The 19474-nt window shown below is 43.5% G+C and overlaps 1 long non-coding RNA gene across 1 annotated transcript; it reads right to left on the reverse strand.

Annotated features, from left to right (window-relative positions):
* Positions 1-3944: 3944 nt before the first annotated feature.
* Positions 3945-18406, reverse strand: LOC138918116 (uncharacterized). Its single transcript, XR_011427107.1, has 3 exons — positions 18117-18406; positions 15510-17285; positions 3945-6570 (listed from the first exon to the last, which is right to left on the reverse strand). It is a non-coding gene; the product is annotated as an uncharacterized lncRNA (long non-coding RNA).
* Between the last annotated feature and the right edge of the window lie 1068 nt (positions 18407-19474).

Below are 19474 nucleotides of genomic sequence, written 5' to 3' on the forward strand. Positions count from 1 at the left end.
TTCAGCAGCAATACGTTCCGTAGTCAGCGAGGGCTGTTCGTCTGGTTTGGAAGAAGCCCTAGTTAAAATGATCAGAAAGCTAAGCTTCAAACTAGCCTCCATTCACTGGCCTCTGACCGCAGAACAGGACCGTCAGTGCATTGTGCATGTTTTTACAAGCTCCTCAGGTGATTCTGACACAGATGGGCCTGAAACACACTGTAATAAACACCGCACAGGTTAACGATTACACTACGGAATCAAAGGAACACGATGTGTATGCTAGAAGTCCTGCTCCCCATCAGCTGGAGGGGGAGACCTGAGTTCTATTGGGCTGAAGCTGGACAAGCCGCAAACCTCGTCTACTCCTAAACACATCACACACACACACACCCCACTGTGTGTAGAACAAATTGCAGGGACCGCAGGATTCCCAGGTGGTGGGGGGTGGTGTTTATAAAGCGGCTCGTGTGGCATAGACCTGTTCCTAATGAGGACGGGAGAGGGTGTCTGAACCACAGCTGGTGCGGTTAATCGGTGGGAAAGTTTTGGGCTCTGTGGTTCCTGGTTTGGGGAGTTCTGTTCAGTCTAAGGCAGATGACAACACTCCATCTGTTGTAGCCCCAGCCTGAAGGTGGGTCGTCAAGTATACATTAGCTCTTCGTGGTCTAGGTAAGACAAGCTATCACAGGTATTGACAAAACCGCTTCAAGTTAGAGTTGGCAAGACCTTCGAAGGCCCCTGGTGCAGGGACCGCCTGCGCAGAATCAGCTGGGGGCCTTGATCATCGTGCGCTTTCCTGGACCCCGTGCCAGGATCACGCAGAACCGCCAAGAGCCAGACCCTGGGATCGATATTTTTTAGAAGCCCCCATGTGGGTCTGGGGGTCATCAGGTCCACAGACCACAAAAATTTCATCTGCTAGATGAGAAAAACCAAGTGACATGCCCCAGTCCCGGCCCCCACACCTGTCAAGGGCTCTACTGGGGGAGACGTGTTAGCTACCCAGAAAACCAGCTCCGCCCCGGGGCTGTCGTGGGAACAGGAGAAGCACCAGTGTGAGGGGACTTTGTGCCCATCATGAGCCAGATCCCCTCCTTAGTGTTGTTCTTTATAACCCCACTGCGTCTTTGGAGATACTTAAAATGCAGTGTGTTTTCAATGCCATGTCTCTGGCCTCGCCCCAGAGCACAGCTCCAAACCGGGAGTCAGCCCTAGTGAAAAAGAGCTGGTGTTTGCACCCACTAGGCATCTGTTTGGGATTATACACAATGGTTAACGTGAGAGAAAGAGCAATAAAATTCACACGGGCATTAGCACATTCCCCTTCCTGCATTCTGCTCTGGAAAATGTAGAAATGTACAAACGTAGATCTAAATGTACAAATGTAGATCTAAAAACTTACCCAAACAGCAAGTTTTGTATGCTACCATTTGTGTTAAAATAAAAAAATATTTACCTATGCATATATATCTGCCTGCCTTTGCGTAAAATTTCTCCTAATTTACACAACAAACTAGGGGCCTGCGCTGAGAGACGGCTTTTTACTATTTGTCCTTTATACTTTTTAAACTTGTGAACCATGAATTATATTGACTATCTAATTCACATTTGTTTTCAAGAAAAGATTACATTAAGTGTTGCAACGCTTGCAGTCAATCTACAGCAAAAGCTTTTCTTGGTGCGGTGCAACCCTGTGACTCAGCCGGGCCAGCCCCACTTCCCGTTTGTCCCCCTTGCTGGCACCGAGAAAGGGCAGGGTTGGTTCATGTGATGTGGTCTCCACACTGGGGATGGGATAAACCTCTCCATCCCAAGCAAGCCCCAACCCCTGTTCACCAGTCACCAGCTTCAACCGCACAGGATTTAGTTTTCCTAAAGAGCTTCAGAATTACGGCCACATAAGTAACCTGCATAGGAGAGCAGCTGATGGGAACACAGCAGCCTGCACACCTGGCACCAGTTACCTGGCATCTTGCACATCCAGACACCAGCCAGGAGCCACCAAATCACAAAACCCTCCACTCACGGGCTAGGTAAACCTCTGAGGACCATGAGAAGGCCTCTCCTGGGAACCAAATGAAACCGGGTATTTCTCTGCTTGATTTCTCTTCCAGGTGAATCCACTTAACCACCCCCATTTAAAAAAGAAATGTAGCATGAGTTCTTAATATAAGATCATAAAATCCAGACATTTTCAGCAAATAAAATAAATGTATACTGTTGTGAGAACATTCTCAAGGATTTCTGACCCCAAAAGATTTATGCATCATTGTTCTGGAACATGCGCCTTCCAGTGTGTGGTCCTAAAGCAGAGAATCAGGGCCACCCGGAGCACTTTTTTTTAAAACGCATATTCCTACAGCCTGCTGACCTTCCGCTTCAGAATATCGGCAGGTGGTGCCTAGGAATTTACCCGTAAAACACCTTAAGTCTCCAGCTCGCTCACTTTTGGGAGCCACTGATATGACAAGTATTTAGGTTGTTTCCTCATCTTGGCTACTGTGAATAATGCTGCAATGAACACAGCAGGGGAACAAGCGTTTGTCGCCAGATGAATGGATAAGCAAAATGTACATACATACAATGAAGTATTATTCAGACTTAAAGGAGAAGATTCTACCATTTGAGACAACATGGATGCAACTCAAGGACATTATGCTAAGTGAAATAAGCCAGATACAGAAAGATAAAATCTGCATGATCTTATTCATATGTGGCATCTGAAAAAAGTCCAAGTCATAGAAGCAGAGAGTAGAATGGTGGCTGCCAGGGGCTAGGGTGATGGGGAGACGTTGGTCAAAGAGCACGAAGGCTCAGTTCTGCAGGATGAGTAAGTTCTGGAGATCTGGTGCACAGCATGGTGACTGCACGTGATAACACTGTATTAGATGCTTGAAATTTGCTAAGAGAGTAGATCTGAAGTGTTATCACCACACAAGAAAAACAGTAACTATGTGAGGTGACGGATGTGTAATTAGCTTGATTGTGATAATCATTTCACACTGTATACAGATATCAAATCATCGAGTTGTACACCTTAAATGTGTACAATATTTGTCAACTATACCTCGATAATGCTGGAAAAATTTTTTTTTAAAAAAAGGAAGTGTTCACAAGCCACAGCATTGCCTGCAGGTGACGAATTTACATTCTCTTTAGAAAACTCTTCGGGGTGAGGTGTGGCTGGAGAATGAAACAAAAACTCCCCAAGAAGGGAAAATTAGCGATTTTTTAGAATCTCTTTTCCCTTAAAAATCAGTGTGTGAGTCAAATTCAGGTAAGACCACAATTGTAATAACTTCCTAAATGTTGTATTCAAAGGGCTGAGCCTCTAACTTTAGAAACCCTTCTTCCAAAAACATGCCTGACTTATATTTAAAGATTAAAAGAAAGTCTGACTTGTTTATTGATCATTCACTGAATTAACAAATATAACAGTTTGCATTCTCAATGTATGATTTATTAAGCATGTTAACCTATTATTAATGCATGCCCAACCTGATACTATGATAGATAGCCTACTACTTAGGTCTCCAAACATGTTACACTTTTTACAGCCTTCTGAGGTTTAATTCCAACGTATCCCTTGATTGAAAACCTCCTCATCTGATCCAGAGGGTTTTTTCCCCAAGTTTTCTTCTTATGAGTCAAGATCTGTCCATGTAAAATTCCTTTTATGTTGGTATTTTAATTGAACACTAAAAAATAATAGTTCATGGAATACAAGATTTAGTGTCGCACATAAAAAAATAAAATGACAATAATAAAAAAAATCTATCTCACATAAATTAAGGCAAAGCCCTAAAAATTCAACCTACGAATATCATATATTCTGCAGTTGATTTTCCATTTTCATCCCCAAAATGCAATAAATTACGAAGTATTAGCATGCAGCAGAGCAACCTGGGCACCGATCAGACCCATAATTCACCCCTAAAACATCTCAGCCATTTCTTATCATATTTGTCTTTCCAAATCTTTATTAACTCCACCAAAAGAGCTTATTGAAGGCCTACCTCCATTGTGACCTCAGGGGCTTTCAGCCAAGAAAAACAAAACAAATTAGAACTCTGATATTCACATACATACAGGGGAAAATCAATAGTTTTAATTTTCACATTGAGGCCCACAATTTTCAACTGACGGTCTCAGCAGGTTTTAATGGACACAAACAATTTACTTTTACTGTTTTAATTGTTTTTAGTCAATCACTTTTTATTGCCCCTCTACATCTGACTAAACAAATTAATCGAGCTATATTCATAAATGATGACTTGGTAAAAATGGCCGGTTATGTATATTTTACTATTTGAGTCTCAATTACAGGCAGCATTAAGAAATAGCTGGCCCAAAAGGTAGCCTGGGTCATTAAGGCAGAAAATGGAGGAGGAAAATGACAGGACAGTGGCCTCTGTGGGTTAGGGCACCCGCGGGCAGCTGCTGGCGGTTCCCTTTCTCTTATCTTAATGCAAAGCAGCTACCCAGTTGTCCCCTGGGGAGGAGACGCGGCAGAGTTTCAGGTTACCGGGGTGGCAAAGGCCTCGAGAGCCTGAAGGCAGGTGAGAGCTGTTTGTGTCGAGTTAATTAGGAAACTTCGCTACAGCCAGGCAAGCCTGTAGTCAGGTACGCAGACTGCTGTGTCCACCGCCGGCTTTCTTTGGAATCAAACCCTCTCTGCTCTCCAAAAGCCGATGACATCCTAGAGCTGCGAGCTCTTGCCTCTGAACAGTCCATTTTGGGCCCTTTCTGCCTAGCAGGCAAGTATGAGAACACCCCAGTTCTCGCTAAAAAAGCTGGGACACGGCACAACTTTTCCTAACTTAAAAATAACGTCCCTAAAAGTTGATCTGTAAGAGCTTGACTCGAAGACAAATGTCTATGCCGCCAATACACTGTTACATCTTACCTCCTGCACCTGCTCTGATCACATGGTCCAGCCCTGGGCTTGATTTGAATCATCAGTGAAAGTTAATCAATTCCAGCTGTCAGCAGGGTTTATAGCATGGAATTTTCCAGAACTGCCACCAAAGTGCTTTCGAACTTTGAAGAGTCACAGCTTCTTGGTGTCTCACTAGAGTACGGCTGTATCATAGCAGGTTTGACTTTTGCAAATTCAATTACATGCACTGGCCAAAAAAAAAAAAAAAAAAGATGGAGGGTGGGAAGCGAAATAATTGAAATAGTGCAAATGATTTTGCCCTCCAACCACTTGATGAGCATATGTCCTCCAGAGAACATGAGATGGGAAACACGATTCAGCTGTCCCCAATGTCACTCGAAGCCGGAGCCAACTCTGAACCGCATCTGATCTCAACTGAGGAACCACAGGGAGTGCCGATGTGGGAGGAAAAGTGAACTACGTCGGACTTACTGAGAGGTGGAACCTCAGTTTCCAAAACAGGGCCCTCCTACAGGACATCCAAGGGTAATTCGGACTGCCCTCAACGTGCTCCCGACACACTGCCTTTAGGACCTACCCCGGGCTGGGAATCAGCTCCTCTGAGCGCCATCAGCATCCCCATCGGAAAGTCCTGCTGTGCCAAACCGAACTCCGGGAAGAGACTTCTGCAGCTTGATTTATTTACACGTCACAGCAGTCAAACCCTCGAAATCTTTGACTTGACCCAAAGGGCAAATAATTACTCCTTTTAATTGTGATAAATCACTCTGGAGTAGGCAAATATTTGATTCTCGATTAATTTCCCCGGCACTCCCAACAGTGACAGTGCAGCTGCTCGGTGACTCTCTCCACTTCCCCATTAGGACTGAGTGTGGGTCTGATTGAAGGGGCAGGTGGCTGACAGTGACTTACAGGGGACAGGCTGTGCTCTGAGAGGATGTGGTAAAAGCAAAAATTATGCAGGAATTAATATGCAGCTCTGAAACGGCATTTAGATGTATCAGATAAATCAGAGACCGAACTCTGCTACTGCCAAGCTGCTAGAGAAGACGAAATGCTGAGTCTAGGATCAGCGAGTGTCCCCAGCGCCAAAAGGAGCAATTGTGTCTTTGAGAATTCAGTTGCCTGTTGTACCCACCTCTCCAAAGACTGGGGTTACATGGAGTGGCAGGGAACGAGCAGAGCATTTTTCAGGCTCCACTCCTCGCTAGCCATAAGATGGTATTCAAGTTAAACAAATCCTCTGTGCCTCAGTTTCCCCACCTGTAAAATGGGAATAGTCAGGAGCTCCTACTCCTTAGGGTAGTTTTTAGGCTCTAATAAGTTATATAACTATTTGTTGCATGAAAATTAATAAATGTTAGTTGCTGTTATTACTAATATTAACATCATCTTCATTACTGTGAAAGTTTAAAATGCAGAGAATAAAGCAATAAAAGAAGCTAACACATGCGATGCGTTTATGTGCCTGGCCCAACACATGGCAAAACGTCCTCCAACTACATTCCCTTTCCACAGGCACAGCGTCCTTCAGGAGGGTCCCTGTGTGTTAGGCGGCTGTGATGAGTTCTCTCTTCTATCTTCTTTCCATGCAGCTGCCTGGAGAGAAGTAGAATCCATGTCTAGGGTGCTGCGGAGATCAGACAGAGTAAGGCCTCACAATCTTCTTTGGTCTGAGTCCAAACGACCTAAGAGAAATAGAAATCTCCATGTGCACCAGCCCAGCTTCTGAGACTCAGTTCTTACCAGACTTCTTAGCACTGTGGTTTGGGGTCTTAACAGAAAGTTCAAGGGTTACTTGCAACTCACTCAACCACATTATACAGCAAAGATGAAAACATAAATCTGGATCACAGTTACTGCCTGGCCACTGAAATATTGCTGCATGTGAAATCTGCCTCCAGGTTTGGGCTTGGAGACCCCCAGCAAGAGACCTACAGTGAAGATGAACCAAAGCTCCAGCATGCTGACTGTGCATTCTACAGGAGACCATAAAAACCACATCCCCAGTGCTGTTCCATGCAACACATTTTGCTGAATTCCCTCCCCTGGACACTGAGGGTATAGCAACTAACTGGGGCACATGGTCCCAATCCCCATGAGATTTACAGCCCACAGGCTGATGGTCTTTGTACCTAAGTCTAAGATACAAAACTGCCTCATCTAGTTTCTTTGCTTGCAAGCAAGAGAGACTGACTCTAACAGAAGGAAAAAGAGGACTTATTTAGAAGGACAGCTGTGGTAGTTTGCAAAGATGGCCCTAATTTCTCCCCCTCCTAACCTCTATGCCCCCTACATGTAACCTTCCAGTGCCCACCCACCATTGTTGGATTAACTTGCTCCTTCCTTTGACACCAAGCTCAACTTGTGACTTGCTTTGGCCAATGGGATGTTAGCAGATATACCATAAGCATCTAAAGCTAAAAACGGGCTTAGGGGTAACCAGGTGGTGTAGACTCAGTTTTCTCCAGTCCTGACTCTAAATACAACTAGATACCCTGGAAATAATGCAACAGACAACCATAAAAGGGGGATGGAGGAAGGTGCACTGGCTAGGGACTTCAGAACTTGAGGAACCAAATTGGAGTAGGTTCCCTGGGTTTTCTTTTTATCCGACACACATCCCAGATGTGGGCACTGGAGAGCCTACGACACAGAACTGCCAACACTCAAAATCCAAAAAACAAAGCAACCAACCAATGAGAAAGTCCTGCTCTAGCCAAAGCCCCCATCAGGGACTTAGAAAGGAGACCCATACCCAGGGATGGCGGTAGCCTGATCTACCTACAGCATCAGCACCAGTAGAGCTCCAGGGAACAAATCGTTCTAATCTTCCCACAACATCAACAACAGAGAAACCTGGGCAAGTGGACTCATCCCATATCCCACCCCCCATACTAGGCTGCACCAGCAGAACCAGCATCTCCCCAGCCTTCAACCCAAAAGGCAACCCAGATCTGGCATCTCCAGCCCTCCACCCAACTACAGAAGGCAAAGCAGGCTCAGGGTCTCCTGACTCCCTGCCCAGTGGCAGAGAGCCACCAGAACTTGTGATTCTCGGCTCTCTACCCAGCTGCAGAAAGTAGTGTAGGTAGACGCTTTCCCTCCCCAGGGGCCCCAGAAGACAGTGAGCAGCCCGCCAGCAGCAGGTGTCCAAAGAACAGATTGGGAGAGACATCCTCTGTCCTATAGGTCCAGAAACCCTCAGGTCCCACCAAACAACATCAGGAGGCACAGGAAAGTGCCCACTCTCCAACACCCCCAACCCTGGGCAGGACCGGGAGGCATCCGGCAGGGGTTCAAAGGAGCCAGAAGAACAAAGCAGAGCAAAATAACATCACAAGGGCTCAGAAAATGCAGTTGCTATTGGAACTACAGTCTGCAAAAGGTGGCCAGAACTTACACACTAAACCACACAGGGTGACTTCCTGATAAAATGAAGAAGATTTAAATAGTATCAAGAACCAGGAAAATCTCAAACTGAATGAGAAAAGTCAACCAACTGAAACCAATTCATACTGAAATGAATCAAATGTTGGAACTATCTGACAAAGATTTTAAAACAGGCGCCGTAAACTTGCTTCAACAGGTAATTATGAATCCTCTTGAACAAATTAAAATATACAAGACTTCAGCAAATATAAAGCTTACTTAAAAAAAGTAGAAATTATAGAACTGAAAAATACAATAGTTGAAATAAAAAATTCAACAGATGGGTTCAAGTGTAGAGTGGAGAGGACATAAGATAGAAACAGTAAACCCAAGGACAGAATAATAGAATTTGCTCCATCTTTACAAAAGAGAAAATAGACTTAAAAAAAAAAATGAACAGCACCTCAGGGACCTGTGGGACAATAAACCTTTGTATCTTTGAAGTCCCTGAAGGAAAAGAGAAAGAATGTGGAGCTGAAAAAATATTCAAAGAAATAATGGTTGAAAACTTCCCAAATTTGACAAAAAGATATAAACCTATAGATTCAAGAAGCTTAGTGAATCCCGAATAGGATAAACCCACAGGAATCAGTGCAAAGACACATCATAATTAAACTCCTGAAAACTAAAGACAAAGAAAAAATTTTAAAGCAACCAGAGAGAAAGTAGTTACTCACCATTACTTACAATGCAACACCAATGCAAATGACATATTTCTCGTCTGAAAGCATGGAGACCAGAAGGAAAAGGCACAACATTTTTCAAGTGATGAAAGAAAATAACTCTCAACCATGAGTTCTGGATCCAGTGAAACTATTGTTCAAGAATGAAGGGCAATGTGCCACAAGTAGAAGGACCTGCAACTAAGATATACAACTATGTATGGGGGGGAGGGGGCGGGGGGGGGGTGTGGAGAGATAAAGCAGAAAATAAAAAAAGAATGAAGGGAAATAAAGGCATTTCCAGATAAGGGAAAACTATGAGAATTTGTTGCTGGCAGACTTACCCTTAAAGAACGGCTAAAGGAAGCTCTCAGACCAGAGTGAGAATGAAAACAGAAGAATTAGGCCTTCATAAAGGAAAGAAGAACAATGGAATAGGTAAACATAGAGGTTAAAATAATAGACTATCCTTATCCTCCTGGATTGTTTAAATCATATTTCATGGTTGAAACAAAAATTATAGCATCATTATTGTGATACTTAATGTATATAGAGGAAATACTTAAGACAATTGTATTTTAAAAGTAGAGAGGGTAGAGGGACCTAAATAGAAGTAAAGTGCTAATACTTCATTCAATGTGATAAAACATCAATACCAGTAGGCTGTGATAAATTATGTACATATATAGTAAAACCTAAGGCAACTGCTAAAAACAACATAAATACAGTACAACAAATAATACAAACAGTACAAATAAAAATACAGTAAAAAGAGTAGAAATAAAAGAATCCTTAAAAATGTTCAAGTAACCACAGGAAGGCAAGAAAAGAGGAACAGAGAAATGAGAAACAAGGGAAACAAACAGAAAATAAATAATAAGATGGTAGACTTTAGCACTAACCTATCAATAGTTACTATAAATGTAAGTAGTCTAAATAAACCAGTTAAAAGACAGGGATTGGAGAGTGGCTAAGGATATGCGACCCAACAGTATACTGTCTACAAGAAACGCACTTCAGAGCCAGCCCCGGTGGCCTAGTGGTCAAGTTCAGTGCACTCCACTTCAGCAACCCGGGTTCAGTTCCCAGACACAAACCTACACCACTCATCTGTCAGTGGCCATGCTGTGCTGATGGCTCACATACAAAAAGATGAAGGTTGGCAACAGATGTTAACTCAGGGTGAATTTTCTCAGCACAAAAAAAAAAAAAAAAAGGGAAAGAAACTCACTTCAAACACAATGACAAAGTTTGAAAGTAAAAGAATGGAAAAGGATATATCATGCTAACATTAATAGTAAATTTTTAAAGGCAGGAGTGGCTATGTTAACTTCAAATAAAATAGACTTCAGAGCAAAGAAAATAACAAGGACAAAAAAGGACAATCCATAATAATGAAACAATCAGTTCACCAAGAAGTCCCAGCAATCCTAAATGTTTATGCCCCAAACAACACACCTTCAAAACACGTGAAACAAAAATGGATAGAACTGAAAGGAGAAATAGACACATTTACAATTATCATCGGGGACTTCAACACCTCATTATCAGCAACTGATACATCTACTATACAGAAAATAGGCAAAAACACAGAAGAATTGAACAATACCATCAACCAACAGAAACTGACATTTATAGAACTCAACAACGGTAGACACACATTCTTTTCAAGCGTCCATGGAACATTCACCAAGATAAACCACATCCTGGATCATGAAACAAACCCAAACAAATATAAAAGAATTCAAACCATAGAGTTTGTTTTCCAAGCAAAATAGAATCAAGCTAGAAATCAATAACAGGAAGACAAAAGGAAGATCTTCAAATACTTGGAAATTAAATCACACACTTCCAAACAATTCATGGGTCAAAAGGGAAGCCTCAAAGATAATTTTTAAAGTACACAAAACTGAATGAAAATGAATACATAACATTACAAAATGCATGACACGGCTAAAGCTGAAACAGAAATTTACAACATTAATTGCTTACATTAGAAAAGAGAAAGGATCTCAAATTGACAATCTAAGTTACTACATCAAAAAACTAGAAAAAGAAAATAAAAATAAACACAAAGCAGGGAGAAGGAAATAACAATAATGAGCACTGAAATCAATGATATTGAAAATGGAGAAAAATACATGAAACCAAAGCTGATTATTTGGGGAAAAAAATCAACAAAATTAATAAACCTCTAGCAAGACTAAAAACATAAAAAGAGAGAAGACACAAAGTACCAATCTCAGGAATGACACAAAATATCACTACAGATCTCACTAAAAACAACTTCATATTCATAAATCCAATAGCTTAGAAGAAATGGACCGATTTCTCATGAACCACAAGCTGCCAGAACTAACCAAGACAAAATGGATAACCTGAATAATATAATCACTAAAGAAATTACGTAATTTAAAAGCTACCCATAGCAGAAACAGCAATTTACATTCACACAAAAACCAGTACATAACAAAAAAGCAGCTGTTCCTAGAAGCTTTGTTACTAACAGCCAAAAACTGGAAACAACCCAGATATTTTTCAATCGGTGAACAGTCAAACTGTGGTACATCCATTCTATGGAATACTACCTAGCAGTAAAAAGGAACAAACTATTGATACGCTCAACAATCTGGATGAATGTCCTAGAATCAGGCTGTAAAAAAGCCAATCTCAAAAGATTATATACTCCATTTATATAATGTTCTTGAAATGACAAAATTGTAGAAATGGAGAAAAAGATTAGTGGTTTCTGGGGTTAAGGACCTGGGTGGTGGCGGTGGGGCAGATAGAGAAGGGTGGATATGGCAATGAAAAGGGATCCTTGTGGTGCTGCAACTGTGCTATATCTTGGCTGTAACAGTAGGTACACAATCTACACTTGCAATAAAATTGCATAGAACTAAAAACATATACAAACGCGAGTACAAGTAAACTGGGAAAATCTGAACATGGTCAGTGGGTTGTATCGATGTCAATATCCTCGTTGTGATACTGTACTATAGTTTTGCAAGATCTCAGCATTGAGGGAAATCAGGTAAATAGTTTATAAGATCTCACTGTATTTCCTAGAACTTGCCATGAATCTATAATCATCTCAAGCTTTTTTAACAAGGGAAAAATTGTAATTTTGTTTTCTTTAAATGGGAGCAGGTATTAGGACTTTCTCTCTTCTGCCTCTGCCGTCACCATGAAAACACGCAGGATTTGCGAGCTGGAAGATGACATGCGGGGCAGAGTCAGTCGGCCCATTTGCCCCAGCTGAGGCCATCCTTGACCTGCTGACAGCCAGCCATTCCCCAGTCACGTGAGCACCCCAGGCAAATCAGCAGAGCCAAACGCCAGCTGACCCAGACACACACAGCGAATGCTTATTGGTGAATGGCACTGAAGGTTTTGTGGCTGCTTCTCATGCAGCAGTATCATCACAACAGAGATAACTGATACACTAGCCAAGTCTCAGGATAAAGACTATCGAGGTCACTCCAGATACGCAGGCAGCCCAGCTTCACTGGGACTCCCATATAGGCATAGAGTCGCTCTCACCATCTTTGTACTTGAGTCCTCTGGCTCAGTGCAAAAGGTTCAGACTCCCAGAGCGGTGTCTGCTCGGCTTAGCTTTGATCTCCTGCTCACCTCCTTGCAGGAAATGGCAAGACACTTTGATTGCATGCAATGAGAGAGTATGGGATCCTACCGGAAAACTGGGGTACAGCAAAGAGAAGGGCTAATGGGCACAGCCAGGCAAAAACGACAGCAGTCCCCTGCCACAATAAACAGGTCATATTTAGTTACACAAGGTGACGGTCAGCTTCTAAAATAGATTTAGAATCCACAATTCCCATTTTTATCGTTTTAGGGGAAAACAGCTTTGGGATAGAAAGCCACATTGAAAGGCAGTGTGACAGAATAGTTAATAAATATTTGGACCCTGGAAACAGACTCTGTGGGTTTGAATTCATCTCTTCTGCAAAATTTCAAATGTCCTGACTTTGGGCAATTAATTAATTTGAAAAATTCCATATCCTATATCCACATATTAAAGATTGATAATGCTTATTACCATGTTAAAAGTTCCAAAGTCCTGAAAAACTTGTTTAAGTGGGATTAACCCAGCACGTCACTCAGAGTCAGTATCACAGAGCAGTTAAAGCGCAGGCTCAGTTTGTATCCGGGCTCTACCGCTCATTACCTGTGTGACCTTGGGTAAGTCACTTAACCTCTCTGTGCCTCAGTGTCCTTATCTGTAAAGTGGGGATAATGATAGCACCTGTCTCATAGGACTGTTGTTCAGATGTGGTGAATGCATCTGTAAAGCATTTAAAACACTCCCTAGTCTAAATAACAGTGTTATTTAGAACGTAACTTCCCAACAAATACTGCCAATTTTTAATTCTTTCATTCTTTGCTTGAATAAGGAAGTCCCTTGCTTTATCCTTCTTCCTGGTGGAAGACAGAATTTATAACATTTGACCCGTGAGTTTTAACAACAAGAAAGGCCGTATGTCAAATCTCATCCCTCAGCAATTGGGGGAAATAACTAAAGAGCCATCATAAATCCCTAAATCTTTATTTTAATGGCTATAGTGACTGATCCTTTGATACCCAACATCCATTTCACTATTGTAAATGTCCCATTCCTTTCAAGGTTTAAAAAGGATGCTTTATGGCCATTCCTTCATTGATCACATGGCTTACTGACACGCCACAGCTGAGCCAACCGAGTCTTTTCAGCAGCATGGAGCGGCTCTCCCTCCACCTGCAGGCATTTTGATCAATAGCTGATGGCCACAGCGGCTGTAGGGCCAGCTCGCGTCAGGCCACACCAGAATTAGATTATGGGAAAAGCTCCTCAGATGGTGGGTTAAAGAAGTAATTTTTGATCTCTGGAGACCTGGGTTCAAACCTCACTGAAGCCACAGGAGATAACAGGTTTTGTGACCTCAGTCCATCCCACAATTTGTCAACATCCAGCAGGAGGAAAATCCTTCTTGAAGGCCATTAATCAAAGAAAGCCAAGTCATTGCAGCAGAGGGTTGATGGGACGTGGGGCTGTAGTCAACATTGTCAGCCTGGTTAGACATGGTTTCATCTGAGAACTTCTTCAGGATGTGGGTTCAGAAGTGGACAAAGGGGAAGGCAATAACACCATCAGTCCCCATGCCCTCTTCCCCCAGCCCCTGGCAACCACCCATCTACACTCTGTCTCTAGGAATTTGCCTGTTCTGGACATTTCCCATAAATGGAGTCACACAATATGTGGCCTCTTACGTCTGGCTTCTTTTGCTTAGTATAATGTTTCTAAGATGCATCCATGGGTCAGCATGTATTAGTACCTCATTCTTTTTTACGGCTGCATAGTATTCCATTGGATGGATATACCACATTTTGTTTACCTGTTCATCAACTGACGGACAATTTGCGTTATTTCCATGTTTTGGCTACTATCAATAACACTGCTATGAAAATTCATATGCAAGCTTTTGTGTGCCTGTATGTCTCAATTCTCTTGGGTAAATACCCAGGAGTGAAATTTCTGGATCATACGGTAACTCTGTTTACCTTTCTGAGGCACTGACAGTTATTATTACTGTTATTCTCTTCTTTATTACAGCTCTCCTGGCAGGTGTGGAGTGATAACTTACTGTGGTTTTGATTTGTTGAGCACCTTTCATTGCTCATTAGCCATGTGTATGTCTGTTAGAGACAGGTCTACTCAACTCTTTTACTCTTTTATTAATTGGGTTGTCTTTTCTAGTGAATTGTAATAGTTCTTTATATATTCTGGACTCTAGTCCCTTATCAGATATGATTTGCAAATATTTTCTCCCATTCTGTGAATTATCTTTTCACCTTCTTGATGGTATCCTTTGAACCAAAAATGTTTTAGTTTTAATGATGTTCAATTTATTCAATTTTTCTTTTGTTGCTCGTGCTTTTGGCTGGTGATTCCTTTTAAGTGGAAAAGCCACAGAAAAGACGGTAAAAGAGAGGGCTTTGGATTACTCACAAATCCTATAAAGGCTGCCTCTCTGCTTTTATTGAAGGTCACAAACTCTTCAACCCACCAGACCGACTGTCTGAGGTGTGCATATCTTTTAGTTGGCCCACAGAGTAGTTCTGTTTTCATGGAGCCAATGCTTAAAAATCTAGGTTTCTAACATCTCCAAAAATATTTGAAGGACTGGCCATACAAGGTCATTGTTCCCACGCTCTGCAGGAACAGAGTAGTGGCTGCTGCTTTAGCTGGGCATGGAGTGTCCTGTTCATCCTGGTCGCCTGTCACCGCCCCCTTTGGGGCCCTCTACACATTTGAGGGTTAGCCTCGGCCATGTCAAAGACATCTCAAATCACTACTAGCCTCACTTTACAGACGAGACCAGTGAGGCTCAGAGATCAAACAGCTAGCCCCAAGTTGCACAGCTAGAATTTGGTGCAAATGTGATTTAAGCCTAGCTCTGCCTAATTTCAAGAGCATGCTCTTAGCCATCATGTCATACTGACTGTATGTCACCTATCCAGATTACGCTACTTACCCCTTCTGCCCTTGACAACGGCCAGCATTCCATGAAGTCACAAATATATATTGAGCACAATTTTAGGTCCTGGGGAATACAGCAGAAAATAAAACCAAGTTCCTGCCCTTGTGGAGCAGACGCTCTAGAGGGAGGTAGACAGATAGCTGATGACAGGTGCTATGAAGACAACGAAAGCTGGGCGAGGGGACAGAAAAGGATAGAGGGGTGATATTTTGGATAAAAGCGTCAGAGGCGACAGGCAACACAAAACAGAGGTGCTAAGGCCCCCAGGACAGGGACAAGCCCAGTGCTATGGAAACTGGAATATGACACTCAGGAGTCAGAGAAAGAAACCCCCCATGCAAGCCACAGCGTTCATGGGAACCGCACAGTAGAGCTGAATTTGACCTGGATCATGAACGTAAAATGTGCCAGAATCATCAGTGACCGTCTATCACATCCACACACTCTCCTAAAGGAAACCCTCTACTCATAGCCACTGGAGCCCGGACAGCCATGCTGTGCCCCCTACCACCTGCCCCCCACCCCCACCTTTCTTGGACCAACTGCCTGGATGAAGAAAGGGGTGCTAGACCCAAGGGCAGCCAATCAACCCAAGAGTCGTCCAGTGACCAGTAACATGACCTAGCACGTAAAACTGATCAGAGCACATCATGTCCATACCTTTCATATGAGAACAGAGAAACTGAGGCAGTGAGTTGCGAAAGCTGCACGTGGAAGGATGACAAGCCCAGGCCATTTACAAATTGAGGTTCTGAAGGAGCAAAAACAAGAAAGCATAGGGAGCTGCTCCAACAGGCACACAAAGAATGTGCTGGATAGACCGGGTTAGTGCTCAACATCCCACTGCACTTCCCAGACTGCCTTGCAGCTGGGGACATGCACATACACTAGGTTCCACCAGGCAGACCCATGTGAGAAATGGTGCAGAGGTTTCTGCTACGTGACGGGCAAGCATGATTATACACTGCCGTTGGGTTCTTCTGCAGCCAGTCCTGATGGGCGGAAGTCTTGGGGACACCTGCTTTTTCTGGTGCAGTGTGGCTCTGGAGCCAACAATGAGGGCAGCATCTCAGGATCTCCGGAGAGCAGCCCCCGTGGAGGTGTTTCCACAGCCAACAGTTCCAGTGGCAGCATCCCAACTCCCTGACTGGGCAGGAGGCAGCCACTCCCTGGAGGGTGGGTTCTGCAGCCTTCCTAAGGGGGTCACGTCTAGAGCCTGCTCCTCCAGCCCTTCCAGTGGCTTTGTAAGTACCTTGTACCCTGTATTAAATCCCTGTCTGCTTGAGACACCTAGAGTGATCCCCATTCTCTGCATTGTTATGGACTGAATTGTGTCCCCCCAAAATCCTTATGAAGTCTTAACCTCCAGTGTCTCAGAATGTGACCATATTTGGAGATAGGGTCTCTAGAGAGGTAACTGAGTTAAAACGAGGTCATTAGGATGGGCCCTAATCTAACACGACTGATGTGCTTATAGAAAGAGAATAGGACACAGATACACATGGAGGGGAGACCTCGAGAAGACTCAGGAAGACAGCTGTGTACAAGCCAGGGAGCAAGAACTTGATCTCTGCTGACATGACATCTTGATCTTGAGCTTCTAGGCTCCAGAACAATGAAAAGTACATTTCTGTTGGTAAACCACCGCATCTGGGGTCCTTCGCTATGGCAGTCCTGGAAGAGTAGTACAGCCCCTGAACCCTGACTTGCACAGAGGAGGATGGAGCAGACACAGTCGGGGCAAAGATTCCCCCAGCAGAACTCTGGCACCTGCAGGAAGACAGAGAGAGAAGCCACTTAGAAAGGGTTCCTCTTATAAGCTGCATACTCTTGGGAGAGCTCCTCACCCTCTCTGGGCCTCCGTTTCCTCATTGGTTAAGAGGGGTTGATTGTGGTTGTGAGGATTTCATGCCATAATCCACGTAAAGTGCTGGGCACTGTTCCCAGGGCGCAGTAAGCCCTAAATATGGAGAAGCAGTAGGATTCTCATTATTAGTCGTAACTGCCTCACTTTTCTGAAGGCTTCAGAGGTCCAGTTCCTCTCTCTGTATCTTTACAATAAACCCTCTCTGTGGTCAATTGAATTTGTTGTTTATAGTCTACATACTCCCCATAAAACACATAGGGAATATTTTCTCTTGGTAGGTAGATGCTTAAAGAGAACATAACCTGAAAGGAAGAGAGAGACCTTCTGAGGCCTCTTCCTCCTCACTCTGGCACCTTCTGGAATGGGCAGTGTCTCCTCTCTCTTTCTGGGCCTGCCCTGAGCCTTTAGGAGAGGGCAGAAGCCAGCAGGCAGGGGCGGTGCGTTCAGGACCAAACCCCTAGCTCAGCCCTGCCTCATCAATCACAGTCAATCAGGGAGTCTTCTTTTAAAAAACAAAGACTGGCCACTTAGTGACCCTTGGTCAGCATTCTCTTGGTTACAAATGACAAAAACCTTGACCCAAAGCAGCTCAGGCAAAGGGGGAATTTCTTGGCTCACATTCCCAAAGGACAGGAGCCAGGAGGAGTGGGCTGAAGCCAGGAACTGGGGCTCTCCGTCCTCCCATCCACTCTTCTCTCTGCATGTTTGTTTTGTCCCTCTTCCCACAGACCTACCTGTGTCACAGCCAAAGGTCACAGGGATATAACACCTAACAGCTTCCAGACTCACATCCCCACATCCTCGGCCAGAGAGAACTGGGCCTTTTCCTTCCCAATGCCAAATTGCGAAAGCCCAGGGAAGAACTCTGATTGGACCAGCTTGGGTGGCATGTTCATTCATGGACCAATCACAGCAGCCAAGGAATGGGCTATTGTGATTGGCTCACTTTGGTCAGGACCCACCCTTCAACCAATGGCTGTGGTCAGAGAGAGATGCTCTTTCCTTCCGATCAAATGGCTCTGTGGCCGGGCTGGGGGAGAAGGAGACTAGGAGACTAGCACAAACCGGCCACTATGAGCTGTGTAGCCACAACTGTGATGCAAATTAACCTAATCTCTAAGAAATATAATTAGAGATAAAAACAAGAAGAAAAAGAAATAAGGAAATAAAGCTTATTTAGCACTTACATTTTTTTCAATTACTGTGCCATTTTAGTGTCTCTTGTGGGGTATTTTTTTCCTGACTGTACAAATGAGGAAATTAAGTCCAAGATAAATTAGTTAACTTATCCAAGGTTCCCAAATTAACAAGTGGTTTCACTCCCACTCGGGATGACCCGGAAGTCCCTGCTTGTCCCACCATTCCATACCGGATTTTTTTTGGGGGGTGGGGGGGGGGTCCCTTCTGGGATGACAAATGTTTAGAAACAGTGGGAGAATCCAACAAGGGCTTTGCTAAGCGCCACCACCCACTCAGCCCACCACGTCAAGCAGGTCCCTGTAGACTTGGATGGCAAACAGATTCCATCTTGCCCGTCAGCTCTAACTGATTTGGATCAGCCTGAAACAATACTGAGAGAAGACTTGTGAAGCTGCCTTGGGTTCAAAGGGCAAATGATGTGTGATTGATTAGCAATGTCTGCTATGGGCAAAGGACAAGAAATTTACCATAAGAGTGCTTGTTCATTTTACTCCAAAATTCCTAGGCAAGAAAGCATGAACCCTGATTCTCTTGACTTCTAGCCTATTTTTTATTTTTTAATCTCTATCCAACTTTCCTTTCAACATACTTAGGAATGACAGTGCTTTCTTTCCTAGTAACTTTCTTCCTACATCCCCAAGTCCCTGGGACGTTGCCTTGGTTGAAACATCACTTATTAACATCCCGTTATTATACATTGGTCTTCAGTGTCAGGGTCTTGTGATCACTCTGTTTCTCGTATCCAAGCAGAGGTCTTACATTATTCTTTGCACATCTAGCACGCGTATAGCTCAAAGCGTGAATCCACAGCCTACAGCTTCTTTCTTATTTATTAGGCCTTTCTAGGAAGAACAGGAGCTTCACCATCTTTGCCAGCACAACTTTCTCATAG

Source organism: Equus caballus, chromosome 16 (genome assembly GCF_041296265.1).
Source record: "Equus caballus isolate H_3958 breed thoroughbred chromosome 16, TB-T2T, whole genome shotgun sequence".
In the NCBI taxonomy this organism is placed as follows: domain Eukaryota; kingdom Metazoa; phylum Chordata; class Mammalia; order Perissodactyla; family Equidae; genus Equus; species Equus caballus.